At 32.5% G+C, this 10913-nt stretch overlaps 1 long non-coding RNA gene across 1 annotated transcript; it reads left to right on the forward strand.

The window, feature by feature from the left end:
- The first annotated feature begins 1148 nt into the window (after positions 1-1148).
- LOC134699440 (uncharacterized) lies at positions 1149-8125 on the forward strand. Its single transcript, XR_010103592.1, has 4 exons — positions 1149-1225; positions 3411-3559; positions 4546-4588; positions 8013-8125. It is a non-coding gene; the product is annotated as an uncharacterized LOC134699440 (long non-coding RNA).
- The last annotated feature ends 2788 nt before the right edge of the window (positions 8126-10913 follow it).

Here is a 10913-nt window from a genome sequence, read left to right on the forward strand (position 1 = left end):
GGTTGCTGCACCTGAACTGGTAATTTTAATGAATTTTTGCTGTTTTTTTTTATTATCTTGAATATTATTATAGAAAGAAACAAACGGTAAACAGCAATAATGTTCGGCAATGTAAGATTTACAAATAAGTCAACATGACTCCTTTATAGTCAATTTTTAACCATTTTTCGTAAATCTTAGTAGTCTTTAACAAAAATGTTCTCCTCTGAAACTAATGTGCCAAATTAATCTAAACTTGGCCACAATCACCTTTGGGGTATCTAGTTCAAGAAATGTGTCCAGTGACCTAGCCATCCAACCAAGATGTCCGCCACGGCTAAAAATAGAACATAAGGTAAAATGCAGTTTTTGGCTTATAACTCAAAATTCAAAGCATTAAGAGTAAATCTGACATGGGGGTAAAATTGTTTATTAGGTCAATTTCTATCTGCCCTGAAATTTTCAGATGAAACGGAAAAATTTGTAAATTTTTACTAACATTTTTCATTAGGCCAAGTTCATTATAAATAGAGATAATTGTAAGCAGCAAGAATGTTCAGTGAAGTAAGATGTACAAATACATCACCATCACCAAAACACAATTTGGTCATGAATCCATCTGCTTCCTTTGTTTAATATTCACATAGACCAAGGTGAGCGACACAGGCTCTTTAGAGCCTCTAGTTTAAGTGTATGAACACTATATTCCTATTACATATATAATGCCTTCTTTGACTGTTTATGACGTTAAATTACTAAATTCCTGTCATGAGTTGTAGTTGCTTTTAGAATTTGATGCATGATTTTTTAACATTAATTGTTATAGCTTTTAACTACCTGTTTGTAACAGCGAGTACTCTCAAATCGTACTTTTTGTAAATTTGACCTGTTGATACTTCTATTTGCAAATGCTTTTTTGTTATTTAAAGATTAATCTGGTCTAAAGTCCAGCTTTGATTGTTTTCAATGACTAAAACATGTCACTTATTCCTGGTATAGTTTTATTGTTGATATTCACCCCAAACATACCAAGGTTCAGGTTAGTTTTATTGACATACAAGAAATTTCTTGGTATTCCTAAACGGAAGATCATATAGAGAGAAGAAGTATACTTAACAAGTCCATTATAACCGAAGAAATATAATTGGTTCTTAGCCGACTATATAAAACTTACTACTTCATAGTAATGCGCGTTATTACTTTGCTACACTAAAGTTGAATATATCATCGATTTATTCTAAGAAAGGTAAGGCTTTTATAATAAAAGTGTAAACTATGTTTCAAAATGAAATGTGGGCGATGCTTATAAAAAAATGTTACTGGTTGTTTCAAAAATATATCATAAGATTTTTCATTGTTGAATCTACTTTCTAGGTCAAAATATAAATAAATTTCGACTGTTGTTTTTAAATAACTAGTGCATTTATTCCTTGCATCAGTTCATAGTATTTTGCCCTATCGCAAAGTGCTTGTAATGTTCAGATTTACAGAATTAATATAAGTATTGAGTAAATGCAGGAAATAGTGATAAACCTTTTATATAAATTGTGTTAGTAACAGAGCACTGGTTAGTGAAACTACTTTAAGATGTTAGTATATTTCAATGGAAGGAAGTAATTATAAAGGTAAATGTCAGTTTACACGTGTATATGTATTGAAAAACTAATCATTCAAATAGAGAAAAAATATTCAACGAGTGACCGAACAACGCAGTACATGAGTTAGTAAACAGTGTTGTTCTGTCACGAGTTGAGAACATTTTTCTTAGATTTTATTTTTATTGCATTCGTAAATGGCTTTTTTATGAAATTAAAAGTAGAAAATGTAGGAACTATATCTTTTTCTATGCATTCACAAGTGTTTTGATCCTACGTAATCGACGTCTTGACAACGCCTATTGTTGTATGACGTCCGAATAAAAACATCGCATTACTTACAGAACATATAAGTTTGACGACTATATTGTATTCTCAGTCCCGACTCCCGAAGGTCGTAATCACGTTACTTTGAATAATTTATTCCTTGTTGAGTTAATTTCCTGCTTACGTCAAATTGATAAGGACTACTTGTGACTACAATGATCTTTTCTATGAAGTTGGCGATTACAATTGTTGAATTTTTGTTATTTCATTTTTGGTAATGTGCTTTATTTATATGCCTTTTTGTGTTTCCTTGATACATATGACGTGGCTTTGTACTTAAACATTCCGTCAGTGTGCTGTAGTACATTTTTGTTTTCTTTGTTTTCATTTTTGCGTTGTCTGTATGTCCCTTTGTGCTTCTTTGTTACATATTTTATTGTTTTAATAGTGAATAAGCATGATAAGGTTATAACACAATTTTGGCTGTTGTACTCCTGTTTTTGACGTTTTTACTTATTACGTCTGTTTGTTTTGAAGATACATCCGTGTAAGTATAATGGAATTTGATGCAACTGTCATACAATTGCAAGGTCTAGTCAGCTATAAAACTAGTACCAAATCAAAAATATGAAAAAAATGTATTCTTTCGTTTGATGTGTTTGAGCTTTTGATTTTGCCATTTGATTACGGTCTTTCCGTTTTGAGTTTTCGTCGGTGTTCAGTATTTTAATGAATTTAACTTACTTCATAGTGTGATACATATCTAGTGACCGTAAATATGAATGGTGTCAGTAAATTCCGTATGGGATGAGATTCACTGAGACTCATTCATTAACTTACTTGAGTAAACAAAAAATATCGTCTAAGTTGATGAAAATATGAATTAACCCTATTTTGTGCATTTTTCCTTTTATCTGTTTTTGTGATAATTTTATATATCATGCTACTCGCTTGCGATGGAAAATTATCGCTAGAAACTAAGAAGACACGTGGCGTTGCTGATGAAATTGACATGAAATTGACATCGTCGTCATAGGTAAAATAGCGATAAACAGATTACCATTGGTCATCTCAACGAAAATCTATAATCATTACCCAGTTAACAGCATGTGATGTTGTGGTATTATACAATATTAATACTATATACACAATCTATTCAATAAAACACTGATTGAATCATACACATTTGATTTCTGAAAATATATAATTCTGTGTTGTCGTTTACTAGGATTGGTCGTTGTTGATCTGGACGAAACGTGTTTAATTATATGCCTGGTCTAGGGCTGATCTAGCCATTTAAAATTATGAAAAAATATCAGTGAACAGCTTTGTACGTGCTATGATGAATAGAATCATTCTTGTTACTATAGTAATATAGGGATTGTGGATAAAAACCAACATGTGAATATATCCACTACGAAGCGGTCACCTACGAAACAAGTATGGAACAGAAATGTTTCAAAACACGTTCACGTTTACAAGGATTTGTTGTTGTTGATCCGGACGTAACGTGTTTAATTACATGCCTGGTCACGGGCGCTACTGCATGTATTTTTTTTATATTTCTAGATTTTGTTTGTGCAGCAATAACTAAAAATAAGCCTTACCCTGTTCATAAAAGATAGTTGGTTGAGAGCATACTGACTGTTATTAGATAACGATGCATACACTAATCCTAACCTGCTTAGTCTGTTTCTGTCTGGCTACGATCTGTCAAGGTGAGTCATTCGCTATAACAAATCGCTTCATATTCAAAGCATGAAACAAGTTTTGTCTGCTAATGATATATTTGTTTTATAATATGCAAGTGCTTCTTCATTGAATAAAAGTTTTTTAGCTTCTGACATTTCAGGATTTATTTGTTGTCTGCATTATTTCTTTTTTATATTTAAAACTCGTGCTTCTGAAGTTTAAGGGGCGGGTGCATGATCACCGCCTTTTTTTCACTTTGAGCAGTTAATATATTGCGGCTTTGAAGTAGCTGGTTAGAATCGTATTCTAGTGGACTTTTGTAAGTTTTTATAGATGTTAGCTTAGTTACAGTATCTTTACGTGATCAATCATTTTGGTATTTTTTTGTTTTTGTTTAGTAACTCATTAATGATTAAAAAAAATCTTTTTAACTTTATGAAATATGTTTTCAATATAAGCGCATTTCATTAACAAAAACGGTGCCAATTAAACTGCACTATATGCGAATTTCGACAAAAAAAGGCTCTTCAGTGATGTTCCAAGCCAAAATCATTAAACACAAAACAAACGTTACCATGGTTAAAAAGATGATCAAACAACATGACCTAGAGCCCTAATGTAATAAATAACCATGCGATGGTAAAATGCCATGTTATATCAGGTATACAAAAAAACTCAAGAAAATGATAAAATCACTGCCGTATTCAAAGATTTACCTGCTGTTATTGATTAATCAATTATTATTAACGGCTTAATGCATAGTGGCAAATATTTCATGCATAAACAGGTTGAATTATGTTTTCCCTTTTTTGTTTAGAAATAGGATTCATTACATCAAAATAAAATGTATATATCGATAAATATAAAATTCATTGAACACAGAGAAAGTAAATGGGCAGAGAAAAAAGAAAGATTATCTGACCTTACAATATATCGTTCAAACCCTCTCCCCCTAAAATCGAACGTTAATTTTATGACTGATGTATATAAATAATACAATCTTTATTTGTAGCCATTGTAGACAATGCAGATACAAAAAACGACAAACGTTTGAGGTATGTTTCACTTTTCTCATCAACTATAATAAAACTGACAGAAATAAAACAATTTCATATTATATAATAACACTTGTATATATAATCAAAAACTTAACCGTGTTTTTATTTTAATTTTATTCAACACTAGATTTTTCTTTGTAATTTCAATATTGAAATATTCAATTTTTAGTTAACAAACTTATGAACAGAAAAATCTTTCATTACTTCAATGTTTAAAAAAACAACCTGGTCGAAAGTTGAATTGATTACGTCATTTTCAACGTTCAAATATTGTGCTATACACTGAAACCCTGGTTTACCTCTTTCATATTTACGTGTAACCGTCAGAAGCAACGACTGTCTGTAACAAATGTCAAAATGATTATATTATCAGAAAGGTCAACTAGTTCTTCTCGGCATGTTGTGGGTTATGTTTTTCACTTTCTGATTTTACCGTTGTTTAATCCATTACAATTGGTATTGACAATAATGCGGTCGAAACTTTAAGGCTTTAAATGTTTTTCTGCAGTCGATTTTTTGGAATTTAATTTAATGGGAAACATTTATGGCATAAATCTGTGCAAAATGGCATTCAGAAATTTGATGAGCAGTTGACGTTGCGACCGTAGGTCTGTCTCGCAAATGACGTTGCGTTATCAAATTCTATTGACGTTGCATTGTCACTACATATTGATCTGGTCATCGATTCAACAATTCCAAGCTAACGGTATCATTGTCAAAAGGACAGTAAGACGAGTTTCTGACGTCAGCACGTTCACCTTTTTTGCTGTTTGCAGTAATCTAATGGGTTGATTCACTTTTTAATTACTCAGCCTATCAATATGGTGATGCAACATTTTTTAACTGATTTAAGTGTGGCCAAGTATTGAAAGAACTGTTTCACAAAGAAATAAAAATGAAAAAACATCTTTTATTGACATGATAATTTCCCTGTCTGAATTTTTTTAGAGAAACAATTATGATAACTAAAGCATGAATACTAGTTGTATCAAATCTACAAAATGAGTGTTGCGTTTCTAAAGTCAGTCAGTATATAAAAATTTATATATGTATATAATTAAATTACTAAATAATACCCAACGATAAGTTTTTTTCGGGGTCATGGAGCAGAAAATTATGATACAATCTAAAAGGGTACAACATCACCAAAAAATAACAATAAAACGAACAAATTTTAAATATTTCGGATAACTGATATTCTTCATCATTATGATCACGATGTAAAATGAGTCATATCAATCTATTCTGGTTATAAAACTATCACAAGCTAGAAATGTATACAACAAAATAGTTTAAGCGAACATCAGAGACGCTGGTACACTTCTAAATTTCCAAACACGACTCAAATACTGCAAAGATGTGCCTAAAATAAAAATAGTAATTTGCGATATCAACTGGCACAGCTCTAAAATTACAAAGACAGTTAAGGTGGTACCTAACACTACAGGGAGATAACTCTGTAAAATCAGCAGAACGTTTTTATGATGTAGTGTTCATACGGGAATATTAACCTTCTTAATGATCAAAATAAGTGTTTGTCAAACTGCTATATAACCATTGTAATTTTTCGGATAAAACGGTTGGTTCAAATTTTTTGAAATTTTTATATTTTTGTAAAAATTTTAAGAAAATTAAACGAGACAAATTAATTTTAGTTAAAGTGTACCACCTTAAGGTATTATAACAACTGCGTGAAAATACAGTTTAGATAAACAGCCCTGGTCGATCTAAGCTGGTATAATATTTCAAATTTGTCAACATGAGAGCAGTTGAAGCAGAGACTGCGTATTTAATCATCCCAAATAAATAGCAGTTTGAGAATGATTAGAAAAATTAGTAATAAATTTTGTCTAAGTTAATATAATTGAACATGTATATATAGATTGTTATTGTTTAATCTAATAAGACTAGCAGATGATTCATTTAACATCAGAATCTTACTGAGGAAGGATATTTGGTATCCGAAATATTTATTAATAATTACATTTATAATTACCATTTTTTGTTTTTGGTGGTGTTGTGTACACATTTTTAGGCGTTTATTTTTTATACAACTCGTCACCAATGTTAGAATTGTAAATTTGCTTTCGCAATTGTTTGGTTCTTTCCTCGTCGGGATTCGAACCCATGCTACTGAGATAGCGTGACACTTAATTGCCTGCAGTGTAACCGGCGCGCTAGACCACACGACCAGCTGGGCTTCATAAAAATGAAGTATTCGGTGACCAGGTGTTACCTTTCCATGTGAGTTTTTAATCTAGCGTCGTCGTACTACAGTACATGATATATAAGGCATGAAGATGTTACTTTTAAAGATCAGCTAAATTATCTATTATAGTAAAGGATCCTACAAATTCATGTAAGATACAGTCACAGAAATAAGTATATTTATAAGTACGTCTGAACCAGTGACAATTCTACAACAGATTCATACATCGGATCACCAGCAGTGATGGTGCTTCATGGCTGTGTACATTCTGTATATAATACTCTTCTAAACATCAACCCAACAATTTTAGATCTGTAAATTTGCTTTCGCAATTATTTGTTTTATATATATTCGCTAACGCGTCGCCAGTAAACTTAAATAAATGATTGAAGGCTTTTTAGAAAATGTGGCGTTTCGTACTATTCCGTTTCAGACCGTTCTCATTTGTACTAATCCTTGCTTACCCTAAGTTATACCGTAGAACACCGCTGTTTATCCGCAGTACATACGCCCTGATCACCGACACATGTTGCTGTGTACTAAAACCGTGACATTTCTGTATTAAACCGTATCTCACCGTAAACAACCCGTATCGCTCTTGTCGCCAAATGACCATTGTCCTTCATTATCCATGTTAGTAACCATGTAGTCAACACGTTGTGCATCAGTATCGGATCTGTATCAGACTACGGAAACTGCGTTTCCGGGATCATCCGTTAGATTTACTCCGTAGTAGATCCGATGAGGTGATCCGTGAAGGTGTTGCCTATGCATTAGTGTGTTCCTGGCAGTTTTAACGTTTAATTGTTAAAAGTTGTAAATCAAACGTTGCGCCATTAGTCTTTTTTTTTTAGGGGGGGGGGGGGAGGGGGGGTTATGTGATAACTGAAAACATATACATAAAAAGGAGAAAAACACAGAAAAATTACATCAAATAAATACAAAAACATGACAAAATAAATGAAGCAAAGAACTTATTTTACAATTTCCATTATTTTGATCTAGCAAGCTGCATTTAGATATGAACTTTAATATTTGATATTTAGATGACTTATAGACCCAGTGGGTCGGGTGTATATGTATATATTATGTTAAACTATGTTTATTGACACACTACTGTAATTACAAAAGTCACTATAATAAATAATCTTTTTACTTACTACTGACGTATATAAGTACAAAATGTAAACGTGAACTCTGTTTATTTTTCAGGCGTGAAAATAGACGTCACAACGTTTACGATCACCGTATTCTAAAACTTCGAATGTGTAGAAAATGCTGTTTTTACAGGCGGAACTGTATGGGTTTCTGTCAACGATTTAGTTGCAGGCCCAACAATCCTAACGGCAGGCTTTTAGTTTGGATCCAATAGAACCTCAACAATATTTCAAGTCTGATGGATCCGTTATTTTACAAATATGTCTTGCATAACTTTTTCATTATATATTAAAATTTTCAACTGTTTCTTGTTAAATTAATTAAAAAGCTATCGAATTGTTTTATATGTCTTCTACAAGTATTTTGTAATTATGAATTATAAACTCACTTATTTTACACGACGGTTGGTAATTACTGACCTTTAACGTTCTAATGGGTCAAAAGGTAATATAAATATGGAAACTTTAGTCTTAATACTTTCCTCTGGTAGTAAATTATTTACCAAAACCAGTTTAGCTGTAAGAGATGTGGTCAGTATTGGGACACCGTAATGAAAAAGTGCGGCTCTTCAACCACTCTTTGAGGAATTCGTAGATAGCCTGTTGCGAGACATAATTTCTATCCCTATCCCATATACCCTCATTTTCCGGCAGTGGCAGTCAAATTTTGTCGACGGTCACAGAGGACGGCCTCTATTAGGCGAGTGATATTATAACCAAATTTTCATTTTTAATGCACCTACCTAACACACGGCCACATTATATATCAATGATAGCTAAGAATGTGTACTTTCTAAATATCCCGGTCGTCAAAAGAAATTATGGTGCATATCTTTTTTAAATCGAGGTCAAAGGTCATGGGTGAAATTTCAATTCATGGATATTTCCAGCAGAAAAATCGAGTCAAAACAAATGCAAAAACGAAACAATTTTACAGGAATGCTGTATTACTGTTGGGAAAATATATTTCTTTCATAGTGTTACTTAATTTTGGTTGATTTTAACCGCAACGCATGTTACGTAACGTTTTCTCTCGGAGTCTTTGAAAATGTATCTGTAGTCGCCCCTGCATTATCTAAATCTTATACTACCTCCATGTCATTTGATTGCATGTATTTACAAACACATATCTGCAAATTTGATATAAAATAATCCGAAACAAAATATTTGAAGCAAGGGGGAAATATAACATATGACGTATTTTAATTGTTTAGAAAAGTCCCATGATGAGCTACACATTAAAATTGAGGAAGCGTATGGTCTCCTGTTTGTTTGAAAGCCTGCGTCAAGATCAGACAACCATAGGACAGATTTTTTTTATTATTGTAGTGCAATATATTGAGTCTGGATCATATCGCAATTTCATTTACACCACTAAATCAGATATGTTAAAAGTACTAACTTACATAACTAAAATGAGTAAAGTGCTACTAGTATATTTATATCAACACAAATTGTGACAATTTTAATATAAAACATCACAAGGAAAATATGATCACTCAATGTACGTCAAATTAAGTTTGATTTTACTTTAGTCGGCCGCCGAGTATCTTGATATATCTAATTAATCAAATAACACTTTACAAAAGAGTTTGTACTTTTTTTTAAATTACGCTAGTTATGACATTCAGGTTTCTTTGGCACTAATTATTACTTTTTTTATATCTTGTTTCACCGCTTAAAACGGAGGACAAGGTTATCCCACTATTGAACCTTTTATTTGGCTTTGTTATGTTAAAATTCCGTTAGCGTATAACCTAAATGATCGAAACGTTGGACCAATTGGATGTTGGACCATTTAGGTGTCGAAATTTTGCGATATCGGAATATAAGAGCTTCATTTTAACTTGTAATCTCATCATTCTTATCGGTCAATATATCCATACAAAGACAGCTTCCTTGGCATGGGCATATATCAGTACAGCAGAGGTTTTGCTCAGAGCAAACACAAGAACTTCTATATACAGATTGAACTAAAAATTGGGAATGGACATGAGGGATTTGTCAAAGAGACACCAACCCGTTCAAAAAGCAGGCAACGGCCTAAGATCATGCACCAATGGGTCATCAATGCAGTAAGAAACTCCCAAATAATGCAAACCAAGCGACGTTCTTCAGCTGGCCCTTAAACAAAAATGTACTAGTTTGAAATGACAATGGACGTCATAGTAAGCTTCGACATATACTCAAGAAATTATAATTTAAAATCACACAAAACTAAGAAAGGCCAGGGGCTCCTGATTTAGGACAGTCTCAAAATTGCGGCGGGGTTAAACATGTTTTTAGAGTTCTCAATCCTCCCCCTATACCTATACCAATGCGTGAACAGATCAAATCTTGTAGTAAGTTGGATAACATCATACCAGACCGATGTTGCCTTTTAGCAAACAAATGTCATACGGAGAACTTTTATTGTTTCTGTAGTTCGGTCGACTTGTCTTTGATAAAATGTTGACCCCAAGAAGAAAAAAATGTATGCCCCGTTTTCAATTTTTCCAATCTCCTGAGCAGTCACACTTGTTAATAGTTATCAATGAATTGTCCATAAATACGGTGCATTTGTAATAATAAACCTAAATGAAAAAGAGTAAACAAACATATTTATAGATAATATACATTCTACTAAAGCCATACATCTTAGAACTTTATCAATAGGAATATCGTACGCTTTATCAACTGCCGCAGTTGCGCCATCATTCTAAAGACAATACAGAAATGTTTTTAAAGCAGGTGGCATAATTTCAATTGACTAATCAAGTGAAATGTTTTTAGATAATGGATATTCATCTGATTGGATTACAACTTTACCCTTTAACTGCTTCCGTAAAATAATAGTAGCTATACATTAAGTGCTTGCAACCAGCTTCGCAGTCACTGCTCAGATCTTTGAATTTTACAGACTGTACAGTGGAGATCATTTCTAACCTCTCATTAGAACTGTCAGAATAATCTGTCA

Source organism: Mytilus trossulus, unplaced genomic scaffold (assembly GCF_036588685.1).
Source record: "Mytilus trossulus isolate FHL-02 unplaced genomic scaffold, PNRI_Mtr1.1.1.hap1 h1tg000070l__unscaffolded, whole genome shotgun sequence".
In the NCBI taxonomy this organism is placed as follows: Eukaryota; Metazoa; Mollusca; class Bivalvia; order Mytilida; family Mytilidae; genus Mytilus; species Mytilus trossulus.